The following is a 19207-nucleotide window of genomic DNA, read 5'->3' as shown; positions in this document are numbered from 1 at the left end:
CGGAGAACCTGGGTGCAGCCCTCTGCCTCTGTGCAGTCATTGTCAGTGTTTGCAGCACTCCAATGCTGTAGTGCCGGTGGTGCTAATGGGAGGCGCAAAGCAACTCAATTTTTCCCCCCCTTGAATTTAAAATTCTTATCCTTGTGCTCAAACCCCTCCATGGCCTTGCCCTTCCCTATTTCTGTAACCTCCTACAGCCCTACAACCCTTTGAGATCTCTACGCTCCTGCAATTCTGGCCTCTTACACATCCTCAATTTCCATTGCTCCACAATTGGTGGCCATGCCTTCAGCTGCCGAGGCCCGAAGTTCTGGAATTCCTTCCCTAAACCTCTCTGGCTCTCTACCTCTCCTCCGTTAAGATGCTCCTTAAAACCTATCTCTTTAACTAAGCTTTTGGTCGCCTGTCCTAATATCTCTTTATGTGGCTCGGTGTTAAATTTTGTTTGATAACGCTCCTGCAAAGTGTCTTGGAACGTTTTACTATGTTAAAGGTGCTATATAAATGCAAGTTGTTGTTGAATATGACAACTTATATAGTGAATGTTGGCGGTCTACTTAACTGTTGGTCATCACAGCTGAGCCCGATCCTATTCTCTCAGGACACCCCCACATACCCACTTACCAGCAGTGTCCACTGGATAGCAATGAGGAGTTGCACCTCCTGTTGATCTTTTCCTCCGTAGCAAAGTGATGGGGAAACCAATTGCAGTGCCTGACTGCTACCCTGAGATCAGCTTGACCTCCTATTTTTGGTAATTGGCAAAAATTCTGGAATGCAGAAGTTCAATGACATTTAGATTACTGTGAATCAGATCCCTGCAATTTGCTGCCTTAAGTCATTCCTAGTATTTACCACAATCAGTGTGCTTAGATGATTTGATGCCAGTGCTGCCAATTTTGAACTCCATGCTCCAGCGTATACCCTGTCTTAACCTTGCACAGCTCAATAGGAGTTAAATGAAATGAAGGGTCTCCCACCAGTGCTATTTAAAGGGATCATGAACTACTTACAAGTTAGCTGCTGAATTATTTCTTCCGGCTGCTAGTGCAAATGTACATGTTTTTGGAGCTTTCCTATATTGGCTAAAGATTGAATAGTTTACAGGGAGTGGTCTGACTGGTGCTGAAGTACTTTTTTGTTGATTTAAAAGCTTGTGCTGAAACAAGTTGCTTCCAGGCATGGGTGGCATGGTAGGGCTTCCTCTGGGAATTGAGCATGATTGGGACTTACTCTGGGAATTGAGCATAACTGGAACTTACTCTGGGAATTGAGCATGACTGGAACTTACTCTGGGAATTGATTATGATGAGAGGCCATGGAGAGCAGGATAAGCTGCTAGAAGAGAGAGAAGGAGGAATGGGAGAAGGGCTCTCAGTAGGAGGCCATATCTGTGAGGGTCTTCACGAAGGAATTTTATTGCCCCAACCTCGGGGAGAACCAATGCTTGAGATGTTTTTGTTTCACAAACGAGGTTGTGACTGAAATCTGCCAACTGCTGCAGCCACAACTGCAACCTCAAAGAAGGGCAAGGACAGCATTGCCTGTGGCTGTCAAGGTGATCGTGGCTCTTTAACTCTTATGCGTCTGGCTCCTTCCAGGCTGTTGCTGGAGATACAGTTTGCAGGTTGTAGTACAACGCTGCATAAGAGAGGTCACTGAGGCCCTCTACACACAGAGATTGCTTCATCTCATGCCCTCTTTCCAGAGACAAGCAGGCGAGTGGACACAGGGGTTTGCATGGATTTCAGGCTTCCCCATGGTGCAGGGTGCCATTGACTGCACGCACATTGCATTGTTTGTGCCTCGTGTGAACTCTGCCCTTTTCATGAACTGAAAGATATTCCATTCCCTCAATGTGCAGCTGGTGTGCGACCACAGACAGCTCATCATGCAGGTTAATGCCTGTTATCTTGGCAGTAGTTATGATTCATTCATTCTGTGGCAGTCTTCTGTGCCACCTGTATTTTACTCACCATGTCAAGTCAAAGGCTGGCTACTGGGTGACAAGGGTTATCCACTCATGACATGGCTCATGACTCTGGTCCGGAACCCACGCACACGTGGACAACAGGTCTACAATGAGAGCCATGCTGCCACAAGGAATATTATAGAGCACACCATTGGTGTCCTCAAGCAATGCTTCCACTGCCTGGACTGCTCTGGAAGAGCCCTGCAGTACTCAGCTGAGCGGGTATCAAGATTTGTGGTATTATGCTACACAACCTGGCCATTATGAGGGAACAGACCTCACCACCACATATTTGGCAAGAAATGCAGGAGCATGAGGAAGAGGGGGAGGAAGTGGAGGAGGAGGAAGTGCAGCAGGAAGTGGAAGAACAGGAAGAGGAAGGGAGGCTGTAACGTAGACAGCCCCTTTCTGCCCAGGTTCTATGTGATCAAATAATTCATGAGCAATATGAGTAACTTCAACCACACCTCCTCATTCACCAATAGTCCTGTTGTGTTTGTACCGCTATACACAACTACATAAAATAATAAAGTAGCAGAGACTGAGAGTAACTTCAAGTGATCTTTACTGGGTAACTGGAACTTCGGCACTGACTGTACAAATCGATACGCGTCTGTAATATAAGCTCGCAACTAAGGATATACATCCGCAATACAAAGTAGTCCCTTCAATGTTGTATACATTACACTTCCTCCCCCTTTAGTTTAATAGCATATTAACGCAACATTTCTATAATTAACATACAGAGCCTGTCTTTACAGTAACAAAATTCAAATTCCAACATAACATTTTATTTTGTCAACAACCCTTTTACAAGTCAAGTCTCTGGGGAGGCCTCCTCTGCCTCTCTGGGTAATGTCTCTCCAGACTCTTTTGCTTTGGGGAATGAGACTGTACAGGTACAGTTGCATCAGATGAGCTATCAGCACAGGTAGAGCTCTCAGCTGTGGATGAGGCTGGTGCTGATGCTAATGAATCAGGAGTGTCTGTTTCCATGTCAGGTGAGTCTGGGCGAGGTATAGGGGTGTTTTCCACCTGAACGTCCAGAATTTGGTCCACATGACGTCTCAAAACGTTCTCTCCCACATCCACAGTATACATCAGTGGTCCCTCTCTTGTGGATATTGTACCTGGTTGCCACTTTCCCGTCCGGAAATCACGAGCAAGAACTGACTGTCCCACACTGAAGCTTCTTGTTGGCTTAGCATTCAAATGTTTGAACTGTTTGTTCTCTACATCACGACGTACATTCGGTTTAAGAAGGTCAATGCAAGATCTCAGGTTCCTGTTCAGAAACATCATCGCTGGAGTCTGATTAGTGGCTGCGTGTACTGCGTTCCGATAAGCAAAGAGGAATTTGTCTATCTTGTGTTGCAGTGGTAGATTCTCGCTGTACATTGCTTTGATGGCCTTCTTGAAAGTCTGTACGAATCTTTCTGCCAAGCCATTTGTAGCTGGATGGTACGGGGCAGATGTGTAGTGCTTGATTCCATTTTTCCTCGTGAACCTTTGGAATTTGTCAGAGACAAATTGTCGTCCATTGTCTGTGCAGATTTGTTCTGGTAGTCCATTTCTAGTGAACATGGTCCTCAGAACTGAAATGGTCTTTTCAGATGTGGTTAATTTCATTTTAATGACCTCGGGCCATTTGGAATGTGCATCGACTGCAATCAAGAACATGGAGTCCATGAATGGTCCAGCAAAGTCGATGTGCACACGTTGCCATGGTGATGAGGGCCATTCCCATGGATGGAGAGGGGCTTGTGGTGGTGCGTTCTGGACCTTTTGACATCCTGAGCAGCTCTTTGTCAGGTCCGCGATCTGTTTGTCAATTCCCGGCCACCACACGTAACCACGGGCAAGACTTTTCATCTTTACCGTACCTAAGTGGCCTTCATGCAGTTCATCTAGCACTCGGTTACGAAGTTTGGGAGGAATCACAACTTGTGAGCCGCACATCAGTGTTCCCCGACACACTGATAACTGCTCCCTCCTAGCTGAGAATGCTGGAAACAATGAGTCACCATGCGCTGGCCATCCCTTCACAGTGATGTCATAAACTTTTGACAATGTAGGGTCATTGCGTGTTTCTCTTTCAATGAGGGAGTTTGTCACTGGTAGCTGCTCAACTATTGTTGTGTGAAATACCTCTGCTGAGTCAACTGTTGTAGTTTCCTCTGAGGTCGGCAGTGGTAAACGTGACAAACCATCGGCGTTGCCATGTTGCTTGGTCCCCTTGTATTCAATGTCATACAGGTGAGCCCCTAGGAAGAGTGACCATCACTGTAGCCATTGTGCCGTCATCACTGGAACGCCCTTCCTTGGGTTGAAGATTGAAATGAGAGGCTGGTGGTCAGTTAACAGTGTAAATTATTGACCATACAAGTAGTGGTTGAATTTCTTGACTCCCCACACAAGGCTGAGGACCTCTTGGTCAATCTGTGCATAATTGTGTTCAGCTGTCGTCAATGATCTTGAAGCAAAGGTTATTGGTCTCTCTGAGCCGTCTGGGAATTTATGTGACAACACGGCACCAATGCCATAGGGTGAAGCATCACATGCCAGTCGAATAGGTAAGGATGGGTCAAAGTGAGCTAGCACCTCTTCTGAAGTAATGAGTCTTTTACTCTCTTGAAAAGCTTGTTCACAGCTGTCACTCCACTTCCAATGTGACCCTGTCTGTAGCAGTGCATTTAGTGGATGTAACACCGTGGATAGGTTGGGCAAGAACTTGTGATAGTAGTTCACCAGTCCAAGATATGATCTCAACTGAGACACATTTTCAGGTGTTGATGCATTAATCACAGCTTCAATCTTGTCTGGAGACTTGTGTAAACCGTCCTTGTCAATCACATGTCCACAGTATGAGATTTCCTTTTTGAAAAACTCACACTTGTCTCGGTTCGCTCGGAGCCCATACTCCCGTAACCTGACGAGCACCTGTTCGAGGTTGGAAAGGTGGTCGTTGTCACTCTTGCCAGTAATGATGATGTCATCAAGATAACACTGAGTACCTGGAATCCCCTGCAGGACTTGGTCCATTGCCCTTTGCCAGATTGCAGGAGCTGATGCTATTCCGAATACCAGCCGATTGTACTGGTAAAGGCCTTTGTGCGTATTTATTGTCAGGTACTTCCTTGATGCATCATCAATTTCCATTTGGAGATAGGCCTGGGCCAAGTCAATCTTTGTGAAGCGTTCCCCTCTTGACAGGGAAGCAAAGATGTCCTCAATGCGGGTTAACAGTCACCTTAAAGTCTCCACAGATGCGCACTTTTCTTGGCTTTCCTGGTTTTGTGCTGGAGGTTTTCTTCATCACTGGAACTATAGGTGTGGCCCATTCACTCCAATCCAGCTTGGACAGGACCCCTAACTGCTCCAAGTTCTCCAGCTCTGCTTCTACTGAAGGGCGAGTTGCATAAGGCACTGGTCTAGCCTTGTGGAACTTTGGATTTGCGTTCTCCTCAATCTTAATTTTTGCTTTCATGCCCTTAAATGTTCCTATTCCCTTCTTGAACAGTTCCTGAGAGTCAGAGAGTATTTGTGACAGTCTCTCAGAAAGTATACCCCAGAGGGAAAATAAGGGTGCCTGTTGTATACAACGGCAAGGAAATACAGAAGTTGTATTTATACGTTCTGCAAGATGGTGGTCCACCGTTGTTGGGACGTGAATGGATCAGAAAGATACGTTTAGACTGGCACTCCATTCAGGCACTGACGGTGACCAGTAAGAAAAAAAACGAAGATGATGACGTCATACCTGGACGGTTAAAAGAAATCTTGGCTAACGCCAAAGAAGTGTTTCAACAGGAACTAGGAACCCTGAAAGGCGCCACCGCCTCAATAAAAGTGGAAGATGCGGCAATTCCCAAGTTTTTTAAGGCAAGGCCGGTGCCATACGCAATTCGTCCAGCAGTCGAGGCAGAGCTGGAGAATTTGGAAAAAGCAGGCGTGTTATCCAAGGTAGATTGGAGCGAGTGGGCAACACCCATCGTCCCGGTCATGAAGAAAACGTTGAATAATGATAAATCTGAAGAACAGAGAAAAATTCGCATCTGTGGGGACTTCAAGGTGACTGTAAACCCGGTTCTTCACACGGTACAGTATCCTCTTCCGAGGATAGAAGATATTTTTGCCTCACTATCCGGAGGGAAACGTTTCACCAAAATTGACTTGGCACAGGCATATCTACAGATGGAGGTTGAGGAAGCCTCTAAAAAGTATCTCACGATAAACACACACAAAGGCCTGTACCAGTACAATCGACTGGTTTTCGGAGTAGCATCAGCTCCAGCTATCTGGCAAAGAGCTATGGAGCAAGTCCTGCAAGGGATTCCGGGGACTCAATGCTACCTAGACGACATCCTTGTAACAGGAGAAAATGACAACGAGCACCTTGCCAATTTGGAGAAGGTGCTCACGAGGCTGAGAGAACGGGGCCTACGAGCAAATCGCCCCAAGTGCAAATTTTTCCAGAAACAAATATCATATTGTGGCCATGTCATTAACGAAGAAGGGTTGCATAAGTCACCTGAAAAAATTGAAGCGGTCGTAAAAGCCCCAGCGCCTGAAAATGTCTCACAATTAAGGTCGTTCCTGGGATTAATAAATTACTATCATAAATTTTTATCGAACTTGTCAACGGTTCTGCACCCTCTTAACGCACTGCTACAAACGGGAGTAATTTGGAAATGGAGCAAAGACTGTAAACGTGCCTTCCATAAATGCAACGGCTTGATCACATCCAAGGAAGTGTTGGCTCATTACAACCCATCACTGCCAATCAGACTGGTGTGCGATGCATCCCCTTACGGCGTGGGAGCGGTATTATCGCATAGATTCCCTGATGGCTCGGAGCGGCCGATAGCTTTTGCGTCACGCTCATTGAACTCAGCTGAGCGTAACTATGCCCAGATCGACAGGGAGGCACTCAGCCTGGTGTGGGGGTGAAGAAATTCAACCATTACCTACACGAACAAAAATTTACCTTGTTGACTGACCATCAACCCCTCGTCTCCATATTCAACCCTAAAAAGGGCGTTCCCATTATGACAGCGCAAAGGCTACAGAGGTGGTCCCTTTTCCTAGGGGCACACCAATATGACATAGAATACAAAGGAACAAAACAGCATGGGAATGCTGACGGGTTATCGCGCCTACCGTTGCCAACGGTAGAAGAGGTGCCTACAGTGGACCCAGTGGAGATGTTCCACTCGACCATAGTGGAATGTCTACCAGTGACAAATTCTACCATTGAAAAGGAAACGAGAAATGACCCGACTCTCTCACGAGTCTACGATTTAACGGTGAAGGGATGGCCAGCACATGGCGAACCACTGTTGCCAGCATTCTTGCAAAGAAGAGAACAGCTGTCAGTGTGCCGAGGAACCTTGATGTGTGGATCCAGAGTGGTGATTCCACCCAAACTCCAGGATAAAGTGCTAAAGGAGCTTCACGAGGGGCATCTGGGTGGAGTGAAAATGAAGAACTTAGCCAGAGCGTTTGTGTGGTGGCCAGGTATTGATGGAGACATCGAAGAAATGACCAAGAGCTGTCTAGGATGCCAGAAGGTCCAAAACGCCCCAACACAAGCCCCTCTACATCCATGGGAGTGGCCCTCATCTCCATGGCAAAGGGTACATATCGACTTTGCTGGTCCATTTATGGACTCAATGTTCTTAATCGCGGTGGATACACACTCCAAGTGGCCGGAGGTAATAAAGATGTCCTCCACCACCACGGGAAAAACCATCACAGTATTAAGGACCATATTCGCCAGGAATGGGCTGCCTGAACAGATCTGTTCTGATAATGGACTGCAATTTGTATCCGAAGAATTCAGGAAGTTCTTAAAAAACAATGGGGTTAAGCACTACATGTCCGCCCCATACCATCCCGCCACCAATGGATTGGCTGAAAGGTTTGTCCAGACCTTCAAGAAGGCCATAAAGGCCATGGGTAATGAAGACATAAATCTACAACATAAGGTAGATAACTTCTTGTTTGCGTACAGGAATGCAACACATGTGGTTACAAACCAAACCCCCGCCATGATGTTTTTCAATAGAAGACTAAGATGCCGGCTGGATTTGATCAAGCCAAACATCAGAAGGGACGTAGAGAACCGGCAATTTCAAAGCATGAATGAAAGGCCAACTAGAACCTTCCAGATAGGTCAACAAGTTTTGGCCCGGGACTACCGTACCGAGAAATGGCAGCCTGGAACTATTTGCACACGACTAGGACTGCTGATGTATACCGTGGACATTGGAGAAAGCATAATAAGGCGCCATGCTGACCAGATCATAGAGTCATCCGACAAGGGACAACCTACACCACAACTCTATACGCCTAGTGATGAAGCAGAGATACCCATAGTATCTACCTCCGATCCGGTGATACTGGAACCAGATGAACCCAACACTGGCATTCAAGCCGAATCGACCTTGCCAAAAGAACCTACTACACCACCGAAACCTACTACACCACCGAGGCGTTATCCGGACCGAGTCAGGAAGCCTCCAGAGAGACTGAATTTGTGGTTGATTAACTTCAGCAAATGTGTAGATTATTGTTCTTGTAAAAATGTTATTTAATGATTACTTAAAATGTTATGTACTATTTACCTAAAAGGGGAGGAATTGTAGTGTATGTACCTTTAAGAGGAACTATGTTTTTTTGAAGCCCCTGTGTACTGTAGTACCGGTAGTGACCACTCGGGTATATAAGCCTGTATAGCGTCTTGTATAGTTAGTTCACCTCCAGACTTTGTTCAGTAAACACTTGTTAAATCAACTCCTGCATTCCGTGTCTCCATTAACACACGGATGCAACACTCCCCATGATGGCCAGCACTGTCTCCTCCATGGGGTTTAAAATATGCAGGTGTACTTGTCCTCCTCCAGTTCTTTCCTGCTACCTGCTGTTATGCACCACCTTCTGCAGCAAGAAAGAAAGAAGTGTGTCAGTGAGCATCCTGCAATATGTTTGGTTGAATAGCTGCCAGTGTGTGCGAGCTATGAGTTGTGGGTGCGAGGCTTGCATCAGTGCTAAGTGTGTGAAGGTAAGGTAAAGCATATGAATTTTAGGGTTGAGTACTGATTAATAGAGATTGTTGGTAGGTGGATGATGGGGATGTAGTGAATTGAACAGTGGATGAGGCTAGTGGTGCAGCTGGTAGGGTATGCCATTTGAAGATGAACTCACTCACCTTGACAACTTGTGTTAGATCGTTAAACTTCGTCCTGCTCTGCATCCATGTTCTTGGAGGAACACTCCTGGCATTGACCTCTGCTGCTACTTGATCCCACTGCCTCCTGAGCATCTGTCTGGAGGGCCTCCTGCACCCCCTGCGGATACAGAGCATCTTTCCTTCTTTCCACCTCTTCCACTAAGACCTCCAGTGCAGTATCTGAAAACCTTGGTGCTCGCTCTCTCGCATGTTCAGCTATTGCTCAAAGTATCACAGCCAAGATAAACTTTTGAAAAACCTCCCACCACTTCTTACAGCCGCAATGTACCTCCCCCTGAAGAGGTGCAGGCTGCCTTTAAGCAGCGCTAGCTATTTGCTGTATCAGGCCCCCTGCTGATGTGTGCAGCCAATGAACAGTGTGGGGAGCGCTGGCCGCATGCAGCAATCATGTAAGAGAGCAGGCAGCACCACTTTAACGTGCTGCCTTCAACGCAATGAACGAGCGTGTGTTAATCGCGTACCGTGACCCCTGCCTGTTTTCGGGCATTAGCCAATTTCTCCCGCACCGCCCCCATGTTCCCCAACTAAAAGTGTGATTGGATGAATGACGTCTCTGCAGAGCTCTATCTAGGATGTTCATGAGATAGCTGCTTAGACTCACCCCCCAACTTTTCTTTCCCATACAGCCCACAATCAGATCAGGGAGTCATTGTGTATATTTTCAGAGGAGGCCCCTTGCCCTATCATAAGAACATAAGAAATAGGAGCAGGAATAGGCCACTTGGCTCCTCGAGCCTGCTCCGCCATTCAATAAGATCATGGCTGATCTTGGGCTCAAAGCCACTTCCCCGCCCATTCCCCATAACTCTTCACTCCCTTATCTTGCAAAAATCTGTCTATCTCCACCTTAAATGTATTTAATGACCCGGCCCCCACAGCTCTCTGGGGCAGAGAATTCCACAGATTTACGACCCTCTGAGAGAAGAAATTCCTCCTCATCACGATTCTAAAAGAGCGACCCTTTATTCTAAAACTGTGCCCCCGCGTTCTAGACTTCCCCACAAGGGGAAACATCCTCTTTGCATCTACCTTGTCGAGCCCCCTCAGTATCTTATATGTTTCAATAAGATCACCTCTCATTCTTCTAAATTCCAATGAGTATAGGCCCAGCCTGCTCAACCTTCCCTCATAAGTCAACCCCCTCATCTCTGGAATTAACCTAGTGAATTGTCTTTGAATTGCCTCCAATGCAAGTATATCCTTCCTTAAACAAGGAGACCAAAACTGTATGCAGTACTCAGGGCGTGGTCTCACCAATACCCTGTAAAGTTGTAGCAGGACTTCCCTGCTTTTATACTCCAACCCCCTTGAAATAAAAGCCAACATTCCATTTGCCTTTTTGATTACCTGCTGTACCTGCATGCTAACTTTTTGTGTTTCATGCACAAGGACCCCAAGGTCCCTCTGAACTGTAGCATTTTGTAATCTCCATTTAAATAATAATTTGCTTTTTTATTTTTCCTAACAAAGTATATAACCTCGCACTTTCTCACATTATACTCCATTTGCCAAATGTTTTCCCACTCACTTAGCCTGTCTATATCCCTTTGCAGGTTCTTTGAGTCCTCTGCACAACTTGCTTTCCCACCCATCTTTGTATCATCCGCAAACTTGGCTACATTACACTCGGTCCCTTCATCCAAGTCATTAATGTAGATTGTAAATAGTTGAGGCCCCAGCACCGATCCCTGTGGCACCCCACTAGTTACCGTTTGCCAACCAGAAAATAATCCATTTATCCCGACTCTCTGCTTTCTGTTAGTTAGCCAATTCTCTATCCATGCTAATATATTACCCCCAATTCCATGAGTTCTTATCTTATGCAATAAACTTTTATGTGGCACCATATCGAATGCCTTCTGGAAATCCAGATACACCACATCCACTGGTTCACCTTTGTCCACCCTGCTCGTTACCGCGTCAAAGAACTCCAGCAAATTTGTTAAACATGATTTCTCTTTCATAAAACCATGCTGACTCTGCTTGACTGCATTATGATTTTCCAAATGCCCTGCTACTGCTTCCTTAATGAAGGACTCCAGTATTTTCCCAATGACAGATGTTAGGCTAACTGGTCTATAGTTTCCTGCTTTCCATCTCCCTCCTTTCTTAAATAGGGGTGTTACATTTCTGGTTTTCCAATCCGCTGGTAGCTCTCCAGAGTCCAGGGAATTTTGGTATATTGCAACCAATGCATCCACTATCTCTGCAGCCACTTTTAAGACCCTGGGATGCAGGCCATCTGGTCCAGGGGACTTGTCATCTTTTAGTCCCATTATTTAGTGATAGTGATTGTCTTTAGTTCCCCCTTCCCTGTGGCCCCTTGATTATCCATTACTGGGATGTTAGTGTCTTCTACCGTGAAGACCGTTACAAAATATTTGTTCAGAGTCTCTGCCATTTCCCTGTTCCCCATTATTAATTCCCCAGTCTTATCCTCTAAGGGACCAATGTTTACTTTAGCTACCCTCTTCCTTTTTATATACTTGTAGAAGCTCTTACTATGTGTTCTAATGTTTCTTGCCAGTTTACTCTCATATTTCATCTTCTCTCTATTATTTTTTTAGTCATCCTTTGCTGGTTTTTAAAAATTTCCCAAACCTCTGGTCTCCCACCAATCTTGGCAACATTGTTTGCCTTCATTTTCAATTTGATACCATCCTCTACTTCCTTAGTTAGCCACAGATGGTGCTCCCTTCTCTTAAAATCTTTCTTTCTCACTGGAATATATTTTTGTTGAGAGTTCTGAAATATCTCCTTAAATGTCCACCACTGCATTTCAACTGTCTTACCCTTTAATTTATTTTTCCAGTCCACTTTAGCCAGTTCTGCCCTCATGCCATTGTAATTGCCTTTGTTTAAGATCAGGACACTGGTTTGAGATACAACTTTCTCACCATCTGTTAGATCCATGTATCTTAATGTTGTGTCCTTCAATAATGAGACAACAGACTGCAGGGAACGATTCAACAGGTGTTTACTGAATGAGGGTTACTCTAGAGCTAACTGTACAGATCACTACTCAGGGTTTATATACAGGTGTGTGTGGTAAACCACTGTCATACCTGTCTGTACGTGTATGTGTATTCCACTAGGTACAGGTCTGGACATGCCTCGGCTGACTCCTCCCACTATTCCAGGTATATAAGTGACTACCTCCCAGTCCCTTAGTATTATGGACGGGTCGACCACTCGAGACTAGACCTTCATTCTTTAGTTAATAAAAGCCTGGTTGTTACTCGCTTAACCTCAGTCTTTTGAGTAATTGATGGCGCATCAGTGTGGTCACTGCCGGTACTACAGTATACAGGAGCTGTAAAAAGCATTTCTCTCCCTTAAAGGTACATACATTACAATTCCTCCCCTTTTAGATTAACAGTACCATAACACTCATTTAACAATTAAATATCAAACTAATTACAATTAACACTTTTAACATGCAACATTAGCTGAAAATAGTCTATTTATAAATTCAGTCTTTGGGGAGGCTTCCTGATCCTTTCTGGATAGCGCCTTTCCCGAGTGTCTTGCTCTTGGTGCGGAGGCGATTCTGGCCCCCTGTCGTCGGTTGGTTCATCAGCTTCCGATGCTACTGTTTCTGGGGTAGATGCGACCTGTACGTCGGGTTCATCACCAGGTACGTATGGGCGAGGCATGGGGTTGACTTGTTCCTGTGACTCTAGGATCTGGTCAGCATGGCGTCTCACGATGCTCTCCCCAACGTCCACTGTGTACATTAGTTAGCGTTCTGAGGTAGCACCTCTCTCCCTGACATTTGTGCCTTAAGAAAGGTGTGTAGCGCCTGATTTAATGCTCAAATCACCTCCAGGGGCGATAGAGGCGAATTTTGTATTCGGAAGCGAGAACTAGCACCAGGCGCTAAACTGTGCGCCCGGCCGATATTAACGCCCCAAAATGGGCGATACCGAATTCTTCCCCTGAGTGTCTCCGTTTCCACCACTTCCATCGGCAGCGAATTCCAGGTCATCACCACTCGCTGTGTAAAAACGTTTTTCCTCACATCCCCCCTGTTTCTCTTGCCCAAAACCTTAAATCTGTGTCCCCTAGTCCTTGTACCATCAACTAGTGGGAACACCCTTTCCCCGGCTAGCCTGTCCAAACCCATCATAATCTTGTACACCTCTATCAAATCACCCCTCAACCTCCTTTGCTCCAATGAAAACAAATCCAGCTTCTCCAACTTGTCCTTGTAGCTAAGATCCCCCATCCCCGGAACCATTCTGGTAAATCTCCTCTGCACTCTCACAAGGGCCTTCACATCCTTCCTAAAGTGTGGTGACCAGAACTGGACGCAATACTCCAGTTGTGGCCTAACCAGCGTTTTATAAAGGTTCAGCATAACTTCTCTACTTTTGTACTCAATACCTCTATTTATGAAACCCAAGATCCCATATACTTTGCTAACCACTCTCTCAATATGCCCTGCCACCTTCATGGACCTATGCACATTAACTCTCAGGTCCCTCTGTCCCTGCACACTCTTTAAAACTGTGCCATTAAGTGTATATTGCCTCTCCCTGTTCCTTCTGCCAAAATGCATCACCTCACACTTCTCTGTATTAAATTCCATCTGCCACTTGTCTGCCCATTCTGCTAGCCTTTCTATGTCCTGTTGCAGTTGATTGATATCATCCTTACTGTTTGCCACACCCCCAAGTTTGGTGTCATCTGCAAATTTAGAAATTCTACTCTGTATTCCAATATCAAGGTCATTTATATATATTTTAAAAAAGCAGTGGCCCCAGCACTGACCCTGGGGGAACACCACTGTCTACCATTCTCCAGTCTGAAAAACAGCCATTTACCACAACTCACTGTTTTCTGTCTTTAAGCCAATTCCTTATGCAAGCTGCCACTGACCCACCAATTCCATGAGCCTCAATTTTGTTAATAAGCCTTCTATGCGGTACTTTGTCAAACGCCTTTATAAAATCCATGTAGACAACATCCATTACATTCCCTTCATCAATCCTCTCTGTTACTTCATCAATTAAATTAGATTAGTCTTCCTTTTACAAACCTGTGTTGGCTCTCCTTAATTAGCTTAAACTTCTCCAAATGCCCGTTAATTTTTTCCTTGATTATTATTTCTAAAACTTTACCCACCACTGATGTTAAACTGACTGGTCTGTAGTGTACTAGGATCGTCCTTACACCCTTTGTTGAACAATGGTGTCACATTTGCCACTTTCCAATCCTCAGGCACCTCCCCCGCATCTAGGGAAGATTGGAAAATTATGGCAAGCCCTTCCGCTATCTCCTCCCCCAATTCCGTTAGCAACCTGGGATGCAAGCCATCTGGACCAGACGACTTGTCCACTTTAAGCATACCCAGCCTTTTTAGTACATCCTGTCTATCAATTTCCACCCCTTCCATTGCTTCTACCTTTTCCACTTCTACCGATATTTTGTCAGAACCCACCTCTTTAGTAAACACTGATTGAGTATTCTAGCCTTGCCCTGCGCCTCTAAGCATATATCACCTTCTTTGTCTCTAATAGGCCCCACCCCGCCTCTTACTACCCGCTTAATGTTTACATGATGGTAGAAGATTTTTGGGTTCCCTTTTATATTAACTGCCATTCTAATCTCATATTCTCTCTTTGCCAAGCTTATTTGCATCTTCTCATCCCCTCTCAACTTATTGTATTTGGTTGGTTCTCCCTTGAAGAAACATAGAAACATAGAAGATAGGAGCAGGAGTAGGCCATTCGGCCCCTCCAGCCTGCTCCGCCATTCAATGCAATCATGGCTGATAATCCAAATTCAGTACCCGGTCCTTGCTTTCTCCCCATACCCCTTGATCCCTTTAGCCTTAAGAAATATATCCAACTCCTTCTTGAATATATTTAATGTATTGGCCTCTACTGCCTTCTGTGGTAGAGAATTCCACAGGTTCACCACTCTCTGGGTGAAGAAATTCCTCCTCATTTCTGTCCTAAATGGCCTACCCCTTATCCTTAGACTGTAACCCCTGGTTCTGGACTCCCCAACCATCGGGAACATCCTTCCTGCATCTAGTCTGTCCAGTCCTGTCAGAATTTTATAAGTTTCAATGAGATCCCCTCTCATTCTTCTAAACTCCAGCGAGTACAAGCCCAATCGACCCAATCTCTCCTCATATGTCATTCCTGCCATCCCAGGTATCAGCCTGGTGAATCTTCGCTGAACTCCTTCCATGGCAAGAACATCCTTCCTCAGATAAGGCGACCAAAACTGCACACAATACTCAAGATATGGTCTCACCAAGGCCCTGTATAACTGCAGCAAGACATCCTTGTTCCTGTACTCAAACCCTCTCGCTACGAAGGCCAACATACCATTTGCCTTCTTAACCACCTGCTGCACCTGCATGCTTACCTTCAGCGACTGGTGCACAAGGACACCCAGGTCTCGTTGCACTTCCCCTTCTCCCAATCTATTGCCATTCAGATAATAATCTGCCTTCCTGTTTTTGCCACCAAAGTGGATAACCTCACATTTATCCATGTTATATTGCATCTGCCATGCTTTTGCCCAATCACCCAACCTGTCCAAATCATCCTGGAGTTTCTCGGCATCCTCCTCACAGCACACACACCCACCCAGCTTTGTGTCATCTGCAAATTTGGAGATATTACATCTAGTTCCCTTGTCTAGATCATTAATATATATTGTTAATAGCTGGGGTCCAAGGACTGATCCCTGCGGTACCCCATTAGTCACTGCCTGCCACTTGGAAAAAGACCCGTTTATTCCAACTCTTTGCTTTCTGTCTGCCAACCAGTTCTCTATCCAAGTCAATACCTTGCCCCCAATCCCATGTGCCTTAACTTTACACGCTAATCTCTTATGCGGGACATTATCGAAAGCCTTCTGAAAGTCCAAATACACCACATCCATTGGTTCTCCCTTATCTATTTTACCAGTTACATCCTCAAAGAATTCCAGTAGATTAGTCAAGCATGATTTACCTTTTGTAAATCCATGTTGACTTTGTCCGATCCTGTCACTGTTTTCCAAGTGCTCTGCTATTACATCTTTTATAATGGACTCTAGCATTTTCCCCACTACCGATGTCAGGCTTACCGGTCTGTAATTCCCCGTTTTCTCTCTACCACCTTTTTTGAATAGTGGGGTAACATTAGCTACCCTCCAATCCATGGGTACTGTTCCAGATTCCATCGAATGTTGGAAGATGATCAGCAATGCATCTACTATTTCTAGGGCCACTTCCTTAAGTACCCTGGGATGTAGATTATCAGGACCTGGGGATTTATCGGCCTTCAATCCCATCAATTTCCCTAACACCATTTCCCTACAAATACTGATTTCTTTCAGTTCCTCCCTTTCATCAGACCCTATGTTCCCCAACATCTCTAGGAGGTTATTTGTGTCCTCCTTTGTGAAGACAGAATCAAAATATGTATTTAATTGGTCAGCCATTTCTTTGTTCCCCATTATAAATTCCCCTGATTCTGACTGTATTAATGAAGAATTCACCTGACATGCATCATACACCCTCTTTTTTTGTTTTATCCTCTTCTCTATCTCCCTCATCATCCAAGGAGCCCTTGCTTTGGTTCCCTTACCCTTCCCTCTTATTGGAATGTACCTAGCCTGTACTTGGAACATCTCCTTCTTAAATATCACCCATTGTTCCGTTACAGTTTTTCTTGTCAGTCTTTGGTTCCATTTTACCCTGGCAAGATCCTTTCGCATCCCATTGAAGTTAGCCCTGTTCCAGTTTAGAAGTTCCACTCTAGATTGTTCCTTGCTCCATTGCTAATCTAAACCTTATAATACGATGATCACTCGTACCCAAGTGTTCTCCCACAGACACTTGGTCGACCAGGCCCACCTCATTCCCCAGCACCAGATCCAGCAATGCCTCCTTCCTGGTTCGGGCAAGAATATGTTGGTCAAGGAAATTCTCCTGAACACATTTCAGAAATTCCTCCCCCTCCTTTCCCTTTACCCTAGCATCATCTCAATCGATATTTGGGTAATTAAGGTCCCCCAAACTCTATAGCTCTTGCATATCACTACAATTTTCCTGCAGATTTGCTCCTCTACCTCCCTCTCACTATTTGAAGGCCTATAGAATACCCCAATTGTATGATCATACCCTTTTTGCTCCTCAACTCTAACCAAATGGACTCTGTCCTTGTCCCCTCAAGAACATCCTCCCTTTCCAACACTACAATGTCTTCCTTAATCAGCACTGCCACCCACCTCCCTTTTTTCCTTCCCTATCTTTTCTGAACACCTTCGGCTGAAAATTCAGTAGCCTTAGCGCCTCATTTGAGGCGCTAGAGGGCCTTGCGCCGGAGTTATGGCCAGTAGTGAAATTCCCTGGGGCCCTAAATCGGCATTGCTCCGGTAGCGCTGCGCCGGCACCGATGACGTCATCGGTGTGCGCAGCGTCCCGGTTGCCGTGGTAACCCGCCCGAACTCCGAAATTGAGTTGCGGCCGCCTCGCCCGTGGCAGCCGCAACCAGCGTTTTGTCAGAGGTGCCTTACTGCAGTTAGCGCCGGCGCATTAAAGGCCCCGCGGCGGCCGGCCGCTTTCCCGCCGGCCGCCTGCCTGCAGCTCCCTCCCTGGACTTCTCTCCCGCCCCCCCCCGGAACAGATGCAAGCCCGGCACTTGTCCGAGGTGCCGGGCTCATTTTTAAGCAGATTTGCGCGGGCCGCAGCCGGGTGCAGGCAGCTCCTCCTTAACGGAAGGAGGAGGCCTGCACTTCCCCAGCCTGCCGCACCGCATCGGGTGCCGCAGCGCCGGAATTGCGGTGCGAAACGGCAGTTAGCGCCCTTTTCCAGGCGCTAAGACCCTTCAGTAGCGCCGGCAGCCGTTTGGGCGCGGCGCCACTGAATTTTTGGCGCGCGCAGCGGACTTAGCGCCGGCACTAACTTCCGGCGCTAAAGCCCTGGCTAAGCCAAAACCCAATTTCTAGGCCCTTGTACCCTTGAATATTAAGTGCCCAGTCCTCACCATTTTTAAGCCACGTTTCCGTTATTGCCACAACATCATATTGTCACAAGGCTAATTATGCTTGTAGCCCACCAACCTTATTCACCACACTTTGTGTGTTTATGTACATGCATTCTAAACCCATTTTTGAATTTTTTGTAGTCTTTCTTCGTCTGCTCCTATCTAATATGCTACTACCACAGCCTCTAGTACTATCTTCCCTAGTACTCACTCTTTTATGCACCTTATTCCACTTTTCTCCTCCTATATGCTGGTGCCCATCCCCCTGCCAAGTTATTTTAAACCCTCCCCAACAGCACTAACAAATCTCCCCGCAAGAATATTGGTCCCGGCTCTATTGTGGTGTAACCCGCCCAGTTTGTACAGGTCCCACCTTCCCCAGAAACGGTCCCAATGCCTCAGGAATCTAAAGCCCTTCCTCCTGCACCATCTCGCCAGCAACGCATTCATCTGTTCTATCCTCCTATTCCTGTACTCACTCGCACATGGCACTGGGAGTAATCCGGAGATTACTACCTTTGAGATCCTGCTTTTTAATTTCTCTCCTAGCTCCCTAAGCTCTGCCTGCAAGACCTCATCCCTCTTTCTGCCTATGTCATTGGTACCGATATGGACAACGACCTCTGGCTGTTCACCCTCCCCCCTCAGAGTGTCCTGCAGCCGCTCAGTGATATCCTTGACCCTGGCACGAGGGAGGCAACATATCATCCTCGAGTCACGTCTACGGCCGCAGAAACGCCTGGCTGCTCCCCTAACTATCGAATCCCCTACCACTATTGCTCTTCCACTCTTTTTCCTCCCCCCCTGTGCAGCTGAGCCACCCGTGGTGCCATGGACTTGACTCTGGCTGCACTCCCCAGAGGAACCATCGCCGTCACCAGTACTTCAAACAGAATACTGGTTGGAGAGTGCGATGCACTCTGGGGATTCCTGTACTACCTGCCTGGTCCTCCTCTTCTGTCTGGTGGTCACCCATTCCCTCTCTGCCTG

At 46.2% G+C, this 19207-nt stretch overlaps 1 protein-coding gene across 14 annotated transcripts in view; it reads left to right on the top strand.

The window, feature by feature from the left end:
* Nucleotides 1–19207, top strand: part of LOC147106116 (voltage-dependent calcium channel subunit alpha-2/delta-4-like) — an 888222-nt gene that overhangs the window by 96627 nt on the left and 772388 nt on the right. The window lies entirely within an intron of this gene.

This window comes from Somniosus microcephalus, chromosome 16 (genome assembly GCF_052327205.1).
Source record: "Somniosus microcephalus isolate GS21.2 chromosome 16, FLI_Smic_1.0, whole genome shotgun sequence".
NCBI lineage: Eukaryota > Metazoa > Chordata > Chondrichthyes > Squaliformes > Somniosidae > Somniosus > Somniosus microcephalus.
The sequence above is the reverse complement of the archived record's forward strand: the minus strand, read 5'-3'. Positions and strand labels throughout refer to the sequence as shown.